Raw genomic sequence first — 15,158 nt, forward strand, 5'->3', positions numbered from 1 at the left:
AAAAATAAAAGAAGAACGGAGTAAATATTACCTGTTGCTGGGCAGTGAACGGAAATGCTTTGGTCACGAATATACCCTCATTTTTCAAGTAAAATCGAGTTCAAATTGAGAGAAAATTCAAAAATTCTTTTACAAGAAGATACTTAAAATGAGAGTGTAAGATTTTTTTTTAGTGTTCTTCCCTATTCTGTCCGTGTTCCCTGTTCTTCCTTTTGAATTTAGAGTGAGTACCCTGTCTATCTTTACCCCCAAAATCAGAATGGTGGATGTTATATATATATATAAATGTAAGAATGGGCATATTAAAAAAAAATTATTATACGGGAATATAGGGGCACGCGCATGGAAATAAATAAATAATATACATTTTTTGAGAAGGCAAATTGGAGGTGGCGTCGGCATGCGTGGGTCAAGGGGAGGGGACAAAGGCTGATAGAATAGTTATATATATATTTATATATATCTAAAAAGGAAGAGGGGACACACTTTTCATTTTTTTTGGTTGTTTGTTATTATTATTAGATGGGGTTAGGGGAAGGGTTATGATAAATTATTAACAGTATGTGGGAAGAATGCATGCGCATAGAGTATTGGAATAAAGTAGGGAAATTTTAGGATTTTGGGCAAAGGTGATAGGCATGTGCTGTAGCTAGGTGTTATATAATGTTGGAAATGGTGTATATATTCTTGTGATGTTATAAGGGAAAATGTAGAATGCTGGTTAGTTTAGGAATTAGATAGATGCATGCATAGGCTTATATTTTATATTTTAGTATAACAAATGAATATAATGATTATGTTAATATAGTATTATTTGGGATATAGTAGATGAATATATGCGTATATATATATATTAACACACATGAGCCGGGAATCATTTATCTTGCGGAAAGTGCCCACTTTGAATGGTTCAATACGAATGTCTACAACTTTTCATGCAGTACTGTACATACAATATTTATTATATATAATATTTGGGTATGAACATATTATTATTTTATTTTATTTTATATATATATTATTGTTTTATAGAAAGGGACATATATATTAGTATAGTAATAGTGTTGGAATATGGGTGGCATGTGTGGGGTATATTTTTTATTGAAAAAAATAAAAGTAAATTTATAAAGTGTAGAAATTTAAGAAACTATTTAATGATTTTAGTATAGTAATGTGTAAATTAGTTTATGCGAAGTGTATAGATAGAATATGATGTGAAAATTGGGGGGAAGGTTTATATATTATTTGCATGTTGTAGTATTAATGGAAGAATTAAAAAGTTATTAATATAAAATTAATTATGTGTTATTTAGGGGAAGAAATGAAAACGTAAAATTAATTAGTGAATTGGTTATCAAATTAGACGAATTAATTTACGATCTTCTTAATTTTAACAAAAGTAAAATGATTAACCTCATTGTAACTAATTATTAATTTACGAAATAATTAATTATGGTAAATAATAATTTTTTTTTATAAGTCAAATTTAAATATTACTAAGAGATAATAACTATATAACCAAAAAATGCATATGTTATGAAGATGAAAAATTATTTAAAATACACTTGAAAATATGCATTGTTTTATAAAAGCCAATTATTTTAATTTAATTAAAATTGAAGAAGTCTAGAATTAAAATAAGAAGAGTATGCATTAATTAATTAACAAACCTCTCATTTTGACAAAGTAAATAATTAACTTCAGTTTAAATAAATTAACTTGAAATATGAGTCTATTAATTAAATCACACTAATTAACAGACCTATTTATTTTAAAAAATAAAAATCTTTTGAGGCAAATTTTTTTGAATAAATAATAAAATATATTATATTCAAGAATTATTTTATATATATATATATATAGCTATACAGAGAGAGAGAAATTAATTTAAAATGATGATACCATATGTGTATATTTCGTTTTATTATTATTATTATTATTATTATTATTATTATTTATTTATATATATATATATATTTTATTATTATGGTATTATTATTTTTTGTAAAAATTACGTTGTAGAGGGTAAAAATTGGGTGTCAACAATCTCCATACCTTCCTGATTTTTGAATTTGTCTCCTTGGTTTGTGTGTGGCTATAGAATACTTATTTGGTTCAACTTCAGAAGTCAGCACTTCTGGAGCTTCAACTTCAAAAGTTTTAATTGTATTTTGCTCCAAAGTTGATGAGTTTGGCTTAGAAGGAATACCAAGTTCAACCTCCACCTGCTCATGTATACCTGCTCCTTATTCGTGTTAAAGGAACTTAAAGACTCTTTTTTAGGGTGTAACATAGAGGATTCATCAAAGGTTACATCTCTGCTAATTATAAATTTTGGTGACTTGGAATCAGGATACTAGAGTTTGTATCCTTTCACCCCAGATGCATATCCAAGGAAAATACACTTTTTAACCCTTGGATCTAGTTTTCCATCATTCACATGCATATATGCAGGACAACCACAAATTTTTAAATCAAAATAATTAGCAAGAGTACCTGACCATATTTTCTCCGGGGTCTTAAAGTTCAAAGGTGCAGAAGGAGCATGGTTGACAATATAACAAGCTGTGGAGATAGCCTCTGCACAAAAAATGTTTGTCAACCCAACATTTGAAATCATGCAATGAGATCTTTCCAAAAGAATTCTATTCATCCTTTCTGCAACACCGTTTTGTTGATGGGTCATCCTCACAGTGCGATGTCGAGCAATTCCTTCATTTTTGCAAAATTCATTGAACTCATCATTAAAAAATTCTAAGCCATTATCTATTCTAAGCCTCTTGACCTGTTTTCCTGTTTGCTTCTCAATCAAAACTTTCCATTGTTTGAAAGTTAGGAAAACATCACTTTTATTTTTCATGAAATAAATCCAAACTTTCTGAATAATCATCAATGAAAGTTAACATATACTTGGCACCACCTTTTGACTGGATACAAGAAAGACCCCAAAGATCTAAATGAATATAGTCCAAAGTACCTTTTGTTCGATGGATTGCTGGAGATTTGAAGCTGACCCTTTTCTACTTTCCAAACACACAGTGTTCACAGAACTTTATGTTTCCAGTACTTTGTCTGCATAGGAGACCTCTTTTGCTGAGGATGGAAAGATCTTTATCACTCATATGTCGTAATCGTATATGCCACAATTTGGTGATGTCGGAATTAGATTGAGTAGAAACTGCAACATATCTATAACAATAGATCCCAATATAGTGTACAATGTACCATATCTGTGTATTTGCACCCAAGAGATTCTAGAGTACCCAATGAGATTTTCATAACCCCACTTTCACCTATGTATTTGCACCCAAGAGATTCTAGAGTACCCAATGAGATGAGATTTTTCTTTAAATCAGGAACATATCTAACATCAGTGAGAGTTCTTACCACACCATCATACAATCTGATTCGAATTTTATCTTTACCAAAAACTTTGCAAGGAGCATTATTCCCCATCAAGACAACTCCGCCTCTAACAGATTAGTATGTGGTAAACAAATCCTTATTAGGACACATATAATAAGAACAACCCGAATCCAAAATCCACTCATCGTTAGATTTAAAGTTATTACTAGTAGCTAAAAATATTGTTTCGTCAGACTCATCAACAACTACACTTGCTTCAGCAGTGTCAGTATTTTGGTTCTCTTTTTTATTTTCCTTATGTTTTTCTTTGTTTTTCAACTTATAGCACTCAGAAATAATATGACCTTTCTTATAACAATATTTGCACACCACATTTTTGTATTTGGACTTTGACCTAGATTTAGATCTCTCGCTACTTGATTCTTTCTTATTAGATCTATCTCTTACAAATAAACCCTCCCATGGGTTCCACTACTCTTCCCAGTAATATCTCTATCTATTTGTTCTTTTGATTTTAAGATAGATTTAATTTCTCTGTAAGAGATATTATCCTTTTCATAAAGCATAGTATCTTTAATATCCTTAAATAATTGGGGTAAGGAAATAAGTAATAATACAGCTTGATCCTCATCTTTAACTTTCGCATCTATATTACTCAATCTATAAGAATAGAATCAAATACATCAAGATGTGACTGTAACACCCCCCAAAAATTTTCCCTAAGATTCAGACCTTTCTTGTATACGTGTAGGGTTGAATTCGATTATTGTGAAGTGTATGCATGAGTTAGGATGAGTTCCTAAGTAATTAAAGAGTGTTAGAGGTGATGTGGAGTCATAAAGGATCCCTAGAACCAAGCTAAGTCCAAAAGGATTCGTCTTGGGTAAGTTGTTGAGGGAGTTTGTATAAGGGTCGACTTCTAACGACCATATCATTTGAAATATGATAATCTGGGTGGCCCACGACCTATTAAATTAAAGGTCATCGAGTCTTCTTTCCAACGCCACCAAGAATGTAATTTTTAGAATTCGGAGTCAAAAGATATGATAATCCTAAGACGGACGGGTACTGTAGGAATTTCAGGCCTGGGTGACAACTGCTAGAAACCTGGGCTTGGCGCCGCAGTGGCGCAACGCACCACTATTGCGCCAGGAACAAGCCTCAATAGTTTGGTCCCTTGCGCGGCGCGCCACTAGAAGATGTGCAGGGTTTTTAAGCCTATTTTTCAGAACCCAGAAAATATGGGCTTGGCGCTGTAAGGATGCGACGCGCCACTATCGCGCCACAAAATAGCCTCAGTAGTTTGGTCCTTGGCGCGACGCGCCACTATCAGATGTGCAGGTTTTAAGCCTAAATTCAACTTGGCACCGCAGTGGTGCGACGCGCCACTATCGCGCCAAGAGTGTTTTAGCCATTTTTCCAGATTTTCGAAGAAAGGGCAATTTGGGTATTTTCCCAAATTATATATACACAGCCTTGGGACATTTTTGGGATCATTTTCAATCCCCCTCTCTCTCTCTCTAAAAGCCCTAGAAATCCCTCTCTTCTTCTTCTTCTTCTTCTTCTTCTTTTTCTTCTCCAAATCCTTCTCCAACAAGAAGTGCCTCCAAGAGCTTCAAGAGTTCAAGTTCCCATTGAAGACCCAACATCAAGGTTTTCTTCAAGTTTTCACTAAGGTATGTAAGGCTATTCAAAATATGGATTGAGTCCACCTATGTGCCCAACATCTTTTTTTGATTTATTGTCCATAAGAATGAAGCTTATTGATAGAGGTAGGTCCAAATAGGTCATTTTCATCTATTACCCTAATTTCCATTATGATGATGTTGTGGAGTCAAGAAAGTGATGTGCTTTATATTGTTATGAGTTGATTGAGATGAGGTGTCGATCATATGTTGTTAATTTCCTAACTATGTTTATTTTGATAAAGAAATGTTAATTTTCTTAAATATGTTGTTTATCTTGAATTATTGATTCAAGACCTTGGAGTTGTGTTGAGTCCCAAAAGATTTGTTAAATGACTAGAGAAACGATTGGATAGGTTTACATGTTGTTATAAATGCATATTTAATCTACTTTTGAAAGATATGATTGAGATTAATTGGATAGTATGATTGGAAGAGATTTGATTGTGATAGAATTGATGAGTTGACAAGGTTATAAATGAGACTTGTCGATATGATTTGATTGAGTTGATTGGATGGAGTTTTATGAGCATTGAGTCTTCGGAGGAGTATCAAGCACCGAATTGGGTAAGAGTATAGTCCATACTCGAACCCAATAACTACGTCGCCAAATGTAGGAGGGGATTGAACCGTTAAAGTCGGATGCTTTCCTAAATTTATTGTCCTGACATTATAGGACTTGATTGGATTGGATCCATGATTGGTTGATTTGTTCATACCCTGGCAAAGTATGAACGGACGCGGCAACACCGTCGATTTGTTGTACTATCACTGGCTCATAAGTGATGGTTGTCGGATAAGAGAAACTCCCACATAGGTCTTGATAGTACTCTGAGTCAGATTGAGTCGAATTGTATGTGATTGGTCCCGTCTAAATTATATTCTTGTTTAGACTTAGGACACTTAATTGAGTTGTTATTTCTCTTGAGTTGAGATTTCGAGTTGATTTGATTCTTCCTTGATGTTCGTTTCTTTTGGCCATTTTACATACTCGTACATTCTATGTACTGATGCCATTTGGCCTGCATCATTTCATGATGCAGAGTCAGGTACTAGAGATCATCAACCGGTGCACCGTTGAAGATCCACACACTCCCAGCTAGTTGGTGAGTCCTCCTAGTTTCCGGAGGATGTTGAGTTTCCTGTATAGTTTTGTGTTGTTTCCTTTATTTTGATTGTTGGTAGCCATGGGCTTGTCATTGGCACCTCCTAGATTGTTGATAGAGGCTTCATAGATCGGAGCGTAGAAATATTGGATTGTTCTTTTGAGTAGTTCTTCTATAACTGTTTTGTTGATTTGATAGTTATTTGGCCTTTGGCCCTAAATTTTGAATAGCACTTCATTGATTGAGTCTTTCGCTGAGAGAATGTGTTTGAATGAATGTGTGACTGGACCAGGTAGTTCGCTTGGAGTCCAGAAATGGCTTTCGAGTGCCGGTCATGCCTAGAGTACCCTCCCGGGGCGTGATAGTAACAGTATAGAAGTACCGTCAACCATACGAAATGTGTAAAGCTTTTGCTTTAGGTAAAGTCTGTTTTCCACTGTCCTCTTTATATACAAGGTTTTTAGTTTTTTTCACTTGCCTTTGGTTGTGGTTTCTGCAGATACTTCAAGTAAAACCTCATTTATGAGATTAAAAATAATACATGATTTTGCCTTTTTGTCTATGACGGCAAACTCCGTGTTTGTCATATTTTCTGGCTTCTTCTCCTTTTCTTCCAGTGCCATATCTAGGCCATCATGAAATATGATAGCCTCCATCTTTAATTGCCACATCCCGAAGTTTGAACTTGGGTCAAATTTCTCAACATGAGTCTTTGTTACTGTCATTTTTGGCTATTGAAATTAACCTGATTAGATCTGGCTCTAATACCAATTTGTTAAGATCGAGAACTCGGATAATACAGAATTTAGCCAAATAATGTTATAATGACAATAGCAAAGACAATAGTAAGTTGATAATAATGAAAGTAAAAATAAATAAAGAAGACACAAATTTTATGTAGTTCGATCAGTGTGACCTAATTCACAAGCAGAGAGGAGGAATTTACTATATCAACAAAAGTACAAATGAGAGTAAATACTCTAATTAATCCTAAATACCCCAAGAGAATAACCTCATAAGATCACTCCAAAGAAAGTGTTCACACAAGGGTTTTCTAACACTAACTCTTCTACAAAATAACTCTTAATGAAAATACAGAGAAAGAAAGCAATGAAATACTTTCATATGCTTCAAGGTGTGTTTCAACTAATGACCAACTTTCCTATTTATGGGGGAAAATGAGTTGCTTGATGTCATGGATGATATCATTTGAAGATACAGAAATTCAACATCTTAGTGTGAATATATCAAATATTGTGGCTATCAAATCTTTGACATTAATGGTTGCCAAATGTGAACCTTATCAAGTATACCAAATCTTTGACAAATATGGTTGCCAAATGTGAACCTTATCAATTATACCAAATCTTTGACAAATATGATTGCCAAATTTCAACATTTGCGGCTTCCAAATCTTTGACAAACAAAGGTCACATTACATATAGATTAGTTTTGAGAATATGCGTTGCACGTTTGACCCCTACCACTATATAAAGTTTATATAGGTCTAACACATGTTAATAATACGCTAGTATACCTTTATCTTACTGTGTCCCACCAAGTTCGTCCCTCAAGTCCATGTAAATTAAGGAATTTGACAAGAATAAATTATATTAAATACCTTTAGAAAAACTCTACTTATAAGTGGAATGTATCATTACACGTTTATCTCAAAAACATACGAGTCAAGCTATGGAAGTCCAAATGTGGAAAAAAATAAAAAATAAGAAGATAATATTATTTGAATAATGATGTACTATAAATGTAAGTTTTAGAAAATAGGAAGAATGCTTGAGAATTTAAAAATATTCATTTGAAAATGTTAATAACAATAAATTACTTCAATTAAAGGCTAATATAGTGAAGTTTAGTATTTTAAGATAAACTTCAAGCATCATCAAATTTTAATTAATATGTATTTAAAGGGTATTTATGTATTTATTGTGGTGATTTTTACATTTTTGTATGTTGAATTTTTTTTTGAAACTCAAAGCATCAACAAATTTTTAGTTGATCCAATTATGTCTATCTAGCTACTTGTGTTAAAGGAGCTAATTATTATTTTGTAATTTTTTAAATTTAAACTACTCAAATGCATTACAATCTTTCAATGAATTAAATTAAGGAGTAAAAAAGGCATTCAAAGGTTGTGAATGAATGTATTTAATGATAGAAGAGTTAACAATTAAAACGATGCCCCAATTAAATCTCATTAAGAAGTGGAAAATGGTAAGTTATAACATCAAATCATGTATTTGGTGTAACTTAATTGTCATTACTGATTTAATTTTAAAAGTTAGTAAAAGGACTTTTTAATTTACAAAATTAGTGATGGGTATTTTCATAATCCAATTTTGAAGTCAAAACCTTCCCAATTTTGATATAATATAATGTTGTCGGAGAATTTATTTGTAACATAGGAGTTGCTAAAAGTGAAATTCGAGAAAAATAGGATTATATAGGAAATCTTTGACCAAGTATGTTTGGTCAAATCTTTGGCCTAAAACCGTTGCTTAAATGGCTTAACCCTTTGGGTGACGACACCTATTTTACTAGTTATCCTAAATATGTATATTTGAATTAATTTTTTTTGATTTTTTATTTAGTCGTATAAGTTTCAAATTGAGATAAAGTGCTTTTGAAAAAGGCGACTTCGTATTCAGAAAGATTCAAATCTGAGATCTCTAATTAATGATGATGGAATACTTACCACTCAATCACAATCTTGGTTGATAATATATTTGAAGTTAAAAGTTGGACTTGTTCAACTTTAAATTTAACTAGTCATTGATGTTGATGCTCAATAATTTAACTATTTAACGATTATACATCAATCTTAACTAGCTTTGAATTATTCCAACTAATATATATATTTCTGATACCAAATTAAAACAATTTTTTACCAAATTAAAACGATTAATTGTTGATAAAAGTTCAAGGTTTTTAAATGATTGTTGTAAAATCCTACTCAGTACTCCCTCTCTCAACTTGTCTTGTCATGTTTATCTCTTAGTTTTACCATAATTTTCCCGTTTTATTTTTTTTAACTTAAGTACGTGGCGTTGTTACACCAGATCTACGAGTCTCCCGAAGGACTCTTTCGGTTGATAGTTCTGGTTTCCAGCCGATATACTTTAGTTCTGATTTACCCCATTCATCTCTTCTTCTTAACTTATATTTAATAACTTCATCTTTAACCCCACCCCGGATATATCTGGCCATAATTATGTCCTTTATTCAGGTGGACTGTCAAGGCTAATTTAAATTCCTAGGAATTTACAGGTTAATCCATAGTTGTTGTTAAAAATTAAGAAGCTAACCATATACTAAGGGTATCAAAATTAAATATGTACAAACATTTACATGATAAAGCATAAACATAAGCATAGACATAAACACATATTTTTTGGGGAGAATTAATTTGTAAAACTTAATAAGACTTACATGACTTTGACTGAGAGTGGTTTCCCTTTCGGGAAACCCCGAAGGTCTCTGAGATAGAACTTAAAACACAACCACACACTTGTTATATTATATAAACTGCTTTAGTACAACTTATAGAACGGTTTTTTGGAAAGGGATTTGGTGTTTTTACAAGAGAAGGGGAATATGTTGGAGGGTTTTCTCACACTTAAACTTGGAGCGTCTCACTCTAGAAATCTGTCTTTCTAACTTACATACTGCTTCTTTATATAGAGGTAGAGATGGTAGAATGAAAGGATTAAAACATCACTACGTGGCCTTTTTCTAGATGGCCGACACTTGTTGATAAGGTTTAATAATGCGCATCGGGTGCTCATTGGGCCCCATCGTCACATGCATTATTAAACTTTCTCTTTGACCTATTATAGACGCGTGCTGTTAACAGTTTTTCCCTCTTTTGGAGGGTATTGATAAAGTAACAGCACTCACATAATATCTGTGGGCATACCCACATGGCACACTTGTTTGTTTATCTTTATGTCTTTTTTCATCCGTCTCATTCGTCTTTATGTCTTTGCCTCCTCTTTGTCTTTATCTTCTTGGATGCTTCTGCTCTAAGTATCAAGATTATGAAGGGAAATAGAGTAAAAACTCATGCCTGAGTCATCGTCTTCATATGGGTCTTGGGCGTCTTGGTAATTATTATTTCCATAGCCTTCTTCTGAGCTGGGTGTTCTTATTGGACTTGTATTTGTGTCTTTGTCTGATTGAACTCTTCTATTTTCTGGATCTGGATTGTCTTTACTAATAACATGCTTATCACATCCCTGATCTTTGAAGAATTGTTCTAAAGTCTGCTTAATTATGGCTTCAATTTTATTATTTTTTTTCTTTTTTATAGCCATATTTCTTTCAGAACAGTCTTGGTAGAAAGTTTTAGGTAATCTTCTTCGTGAGGAAGAAGATTCCTTTTCTTCACTTTTTGGCAAAGTGACAGCCGTTAACAGATTTAATTTGTCTTTACCGGCTACCGTTTGTGTCGGACTAGCTATACCTTGATCTGATATAATAGATTTCTGAGCATTCAGAGGGGAATGCACACCCTTCTCATCCATTTTTGGTTGAGATGGAGAACTCAAGTCTTCTATCTGAGTATCTGTATTTGTTTTAGCAACAAACTTACCTTGGAAAGTCTCCAGTTGTTTCAGAAGTTTCATATTCTCTTGTATGAGAGCCTCATTTTTTGCATTTAGTCTTTTGAAGTCTTCGGTCATGGTAGAACAATGGTCGCAGAATATAATTTTGTCTGTGTCTTTCTGGATGTTGTATTGGGGTATTTGGGCTTGGTTTTGTCTGAGGGCTGGAGAGATGTAATAGTTTGGGCCCAGAATACCTCTGGCATAGTCTAAGGCTTCTGTAAAATTATTAAAACCTTTAAAAAATGGGTTTTTTTATCCCATTTATAGAGTCTACTACTTCTAACCAAGTCTAAAAAACTTCATTTGTTTTTCCATGTATGACTACATAGTATTTAAATTTATTTTCTCTATTCTTGTCTGAAAAATATTGACATAAAACGTTGTTGGCTGCAATAAAATGTTTAGTATCTTGTTTAGTATATGTTATCCATAAGTTGTCTACTAAATATTTTTTAGTCTTATCTATATTACATTCTGGGAGTATTCTAAAAGATAGGTTACATTGAGGATAGGAGATTAAATTAAATTTACCGAAGTAAATTCGCTCCATCATCTCAATGGTTCCGTGAGGTCTAAAATTAAGCTTATCAAGCAGTGTCTGAGCATATGAGTCTACTGGGGCTATTCCCTTGCCTTTGTCTGCTGGCTGTTGGCCAGTGGGTCTCATGCTGAAACACAGTTGTTTAATTAGTTTTTAGTTGCAATCTACTCAATTGATCAGCTAGATCATTATCTTTTCCTTTATATATTCAAAAACTATATTATTATAGATAGATATAACATCCATAAAATTTAGCCATCTTCTTTTACTACTTGCTTTACTATTGACTATCTGGTGAAATTTTACTATTGCTTCACAATCCGTTCTTGCTAACACTTCTGGTTTATTTAATATGTATAATTTAAAACTGTTTAATCCATATATTATTGCTAAAACTTCTGCGTCTATACTACTCATATTTCCTTTTTCTTTATATTTACGCTTTGATAAGCACATATTTTTTCTTCATTTTTACTACTATATTTATTTGGTCTAGTTTTTAAAACAGCTCCCCATCCTAACTAACTTCCATTAGTTTATACTATTAAATAATCTGTTTCGAGGGGAATTTGTAAATCTGGTATATTTTTTATCCTTTCTTTAATTTGCTGAATTAATTTAATATCTTCTATATTAAAATGTTTTTGTCCTTTACTACCTGTTTTGGCATATAAAGGTCCTGCTATTTTTCCTAAATCTTTAATAAAATTTCTAGCATAATTTACTAATCCTAAAAAATTTTGTAGATCTTTAGTCGTGTCTAGTTTATCTGGCATGTCTAGTACTTTTTTGGCTATGTGTGGTTGTAACTTTATTTTACCTTCTCCTATTGTTACTCCTAAGAAATTAATATGAGTCTTACATAGTTCCATTTTCTTTTTGCTAATTATAATTCTATTTTTAACAAATAAATGGAACACCGTTTGTAAATGTCCTAAGTGTTCCTGTATATCTTTACTAAATACTAGTACATCATCTACATAAACTAATACAAAGTTTTTATATTCTCCAAATATAGTATCCATTTTTCTTTGAAAAATAGGTGGTGCAGTCTTTAATCCGAAAGACATGGCTAGCCATTCAAAATGTCCTTCTGGACAAGTAAATGATGTCCATTCTATACTATTTGGGTGCATTTTTACTGTCAATATCCTGATTTACAGTCAAATTTACTAAAGAACTTTTTACCTTGTATTCTATTTATAATTCATTTTTGTCTGGTAACATGTATGCATCTGTTTTAGTGTTATCATTTAATCTTTTATAATTAATTACCATTCTTGCTTTTCCTCTGACTTGTTCGCTATGATTTCTAACCATGAATGTAACTGATCTATGTTTAGAGGTAGATCGTCTTATTACTTCTACTTTTAGTAATTCTTTAATCAGTTTACTAAATTCTTCTGTATCTTCGTTATTAGCTTCGATAGCAGCTGTTTTTATGATATATTCTGGGTCAATTATTTCTAATTTACACATAATCTTGTTATTATCCCAATGTACTAGGGGCCTTTCTCCAATTATTTCCATCTCTTCTAGTATTGAAATTATTTTGTCTAAATCTTTGGGATTTTTTATTTTTCCTAGAACATTTATCCCTTTTTGAAAATTATAAAATTTTGTTTCTATATTTATTAAGGTATAATCTTTCTCTATGTCTTCTAAGTATGTATCTTCTAAATAGTCTTCCTGTTCTTCATACAGTTTTTTTGTGGTACATGCATTGCCACCTTTGCAATCTGTACAACAGGCAACTATCTCTTTCTTTGGTTGTATATTTAGTTGAGATCTTCCTTTTGTAAGAAACTTTTCAGTTTGTACTGGTGTGTAAGTGGTATTTTTAAATAGCATTATTCCGTCTCTAGAAAATAAACAACCTCCATTATTTTGTATGAGGAAATGTAATCCTATTACTAGGTCGGTTTTTATGTCTAAGTCTTTAGCTAGTATTTTATACATATTGTAAGTAGGTTTGTAAAATTTATTACAAGTATAAACAAAGCTTATTTGGGCTTTTTTTATGTAATGATTATAAAAATTGTAGGTTCCATCCATTTGTATTGCTGATATAGGTTCTTTAAATGTTTTTAATACTTTTTCGGGCAGTATTCTTTTATTTATAAGACAACTTGTACATCCTGTGTCTACTAAGGCTAGAGTTTCGATTTCTATGTCTTTAATTTTAATTCTAGCTAATACTTTAACTGTTCCAAATTGTTTATCTTTATTACAGATAAGGCTAGTATTATTTTCTTCTATATTCATCAATTCTGTTTCGATGTTATTTAAATGTATTGTTCCTAGTATTTCTTCTTCTTCTTCTTCTTCTATCTTCTGTTTACCCTTTTCCAGATATATTAATCTTTGTTCTATTTTATTTATTCTGGTTTTTAGGGTTATTAGTCGTAAATCTATTACTGAGTCTTTTGTAGTGACCTTATCTTGTTATGGTTCCTTTTGTTTTCCTATTTTTATTTCTAGTTTAGTCTCTATGCATGTAATACATGCTTCCATATAACATTTATGGCATTTAGCTCTATTTGCTCTACTAGGGTACCATTTACATATGTTACATTGATTGCTGTCTATACCTTTATGTCTCTCAAAATTATGATGACATTCTACTCCTACGTTCATCATAGTACTTAATTGTAGGTCTTCTAAATTTATCATTCCTCTATCTAATCCTATTTCGTTTACTAGGTTATCTTCTTCTGAATCAGAGGATTCGGATTGGGTCTGTTCTGCTACTTCAACACTTACAATAGAGTATATACTTTTGGTATCTGACATACATTCGTCTACATTTAAAAGTGTCTCCTGTAGTTCTTCTATTAATTGGGAGTTTCTAGTTCTTATATTATTTCTTTTAGGGCATATGTTAGCTAAATGGTCTATACTTCCACATGTATAACATTCTAATTTATTTTTGTAGTTTCTATCACTTCTATATTTTCTGACGTGTCTATCTCTATTTAGATAAGGTTTTCTTGCTGATGATCTTTTTAGGTAATATTTTTTACGTTTATATAGTTTTGGGTTATAGTATGATTGTCTTTTATGCTTCTTTGGTTTTTATGGTCTTTTGTCATAACTTTGAGTTGTATAAATAACCGATTTACAAAAGTTTATTTCATTTTGTTTAAGTTGTTTCTGGATTTGTATGTTGGTATATTTTTCTTGTAGTATTTCCATTATATGTTGTATCTTTTGTCCTATTGACCATAAAGCATTCGGGTCTTGTATTACTCCTGCTCTCTTATACCATCTTTCTTCTATTTCTCTTCCTAGAGCTCCGGGTAACTTATGAAATAGTTTTTTACCTAGTTCGTCATCAAAAGTATTTCCACTAACTGTGCAATAATAGAAATAATCTTTTAAAAAGTCTTTAATATGCATTCAATTTGTGATGCTTAACTGTTCTAATTTTATTACTGCATTTCTTTGTAAGGCTAGTAATCCACTATTTGGATCTTCTCCTGTTAACAAAACATGTATTTTATTAGCAAAATTGTATGGATTTGGTTCTAATTCTATTAAACCTTAAAATTCTTGAGGGTAAGTTTGTTTATATGCTTCCAAAACTACTTTACATGATTCTCCTAGAAAAGTTTCTAAGTATTTATACATTGTTTCTGCGTCTGTTTCTTGATAGTTTTTTATAAAATCTGCTACTATTATTCCTTTCCATACGTCTATTACTGTATTCCACATTTGTAGATCGTGAGCTGCTATATTAAGTATTTTCCCTTTATTTCCTCCTTTTTGTAATTTAATGGGTTCTTCTAAGGGCATTCGTCTACCTATTGGTTTAATGTTGTCTCTTATTTCTATATCT

This window comes from Solanum dulcamara, chromosome 10 (assembly GCF_947179165.1).
Source record: "Solanum dulcamara chromosome 10, daSolDulc1.2, whole genome shotgun sequence".
NCBI lineage: Eukaryota > Viridiplantae > Streptophyta > Magnoliopsida > Solanales > Solanaceae > Solanum > Solanum dulcamara.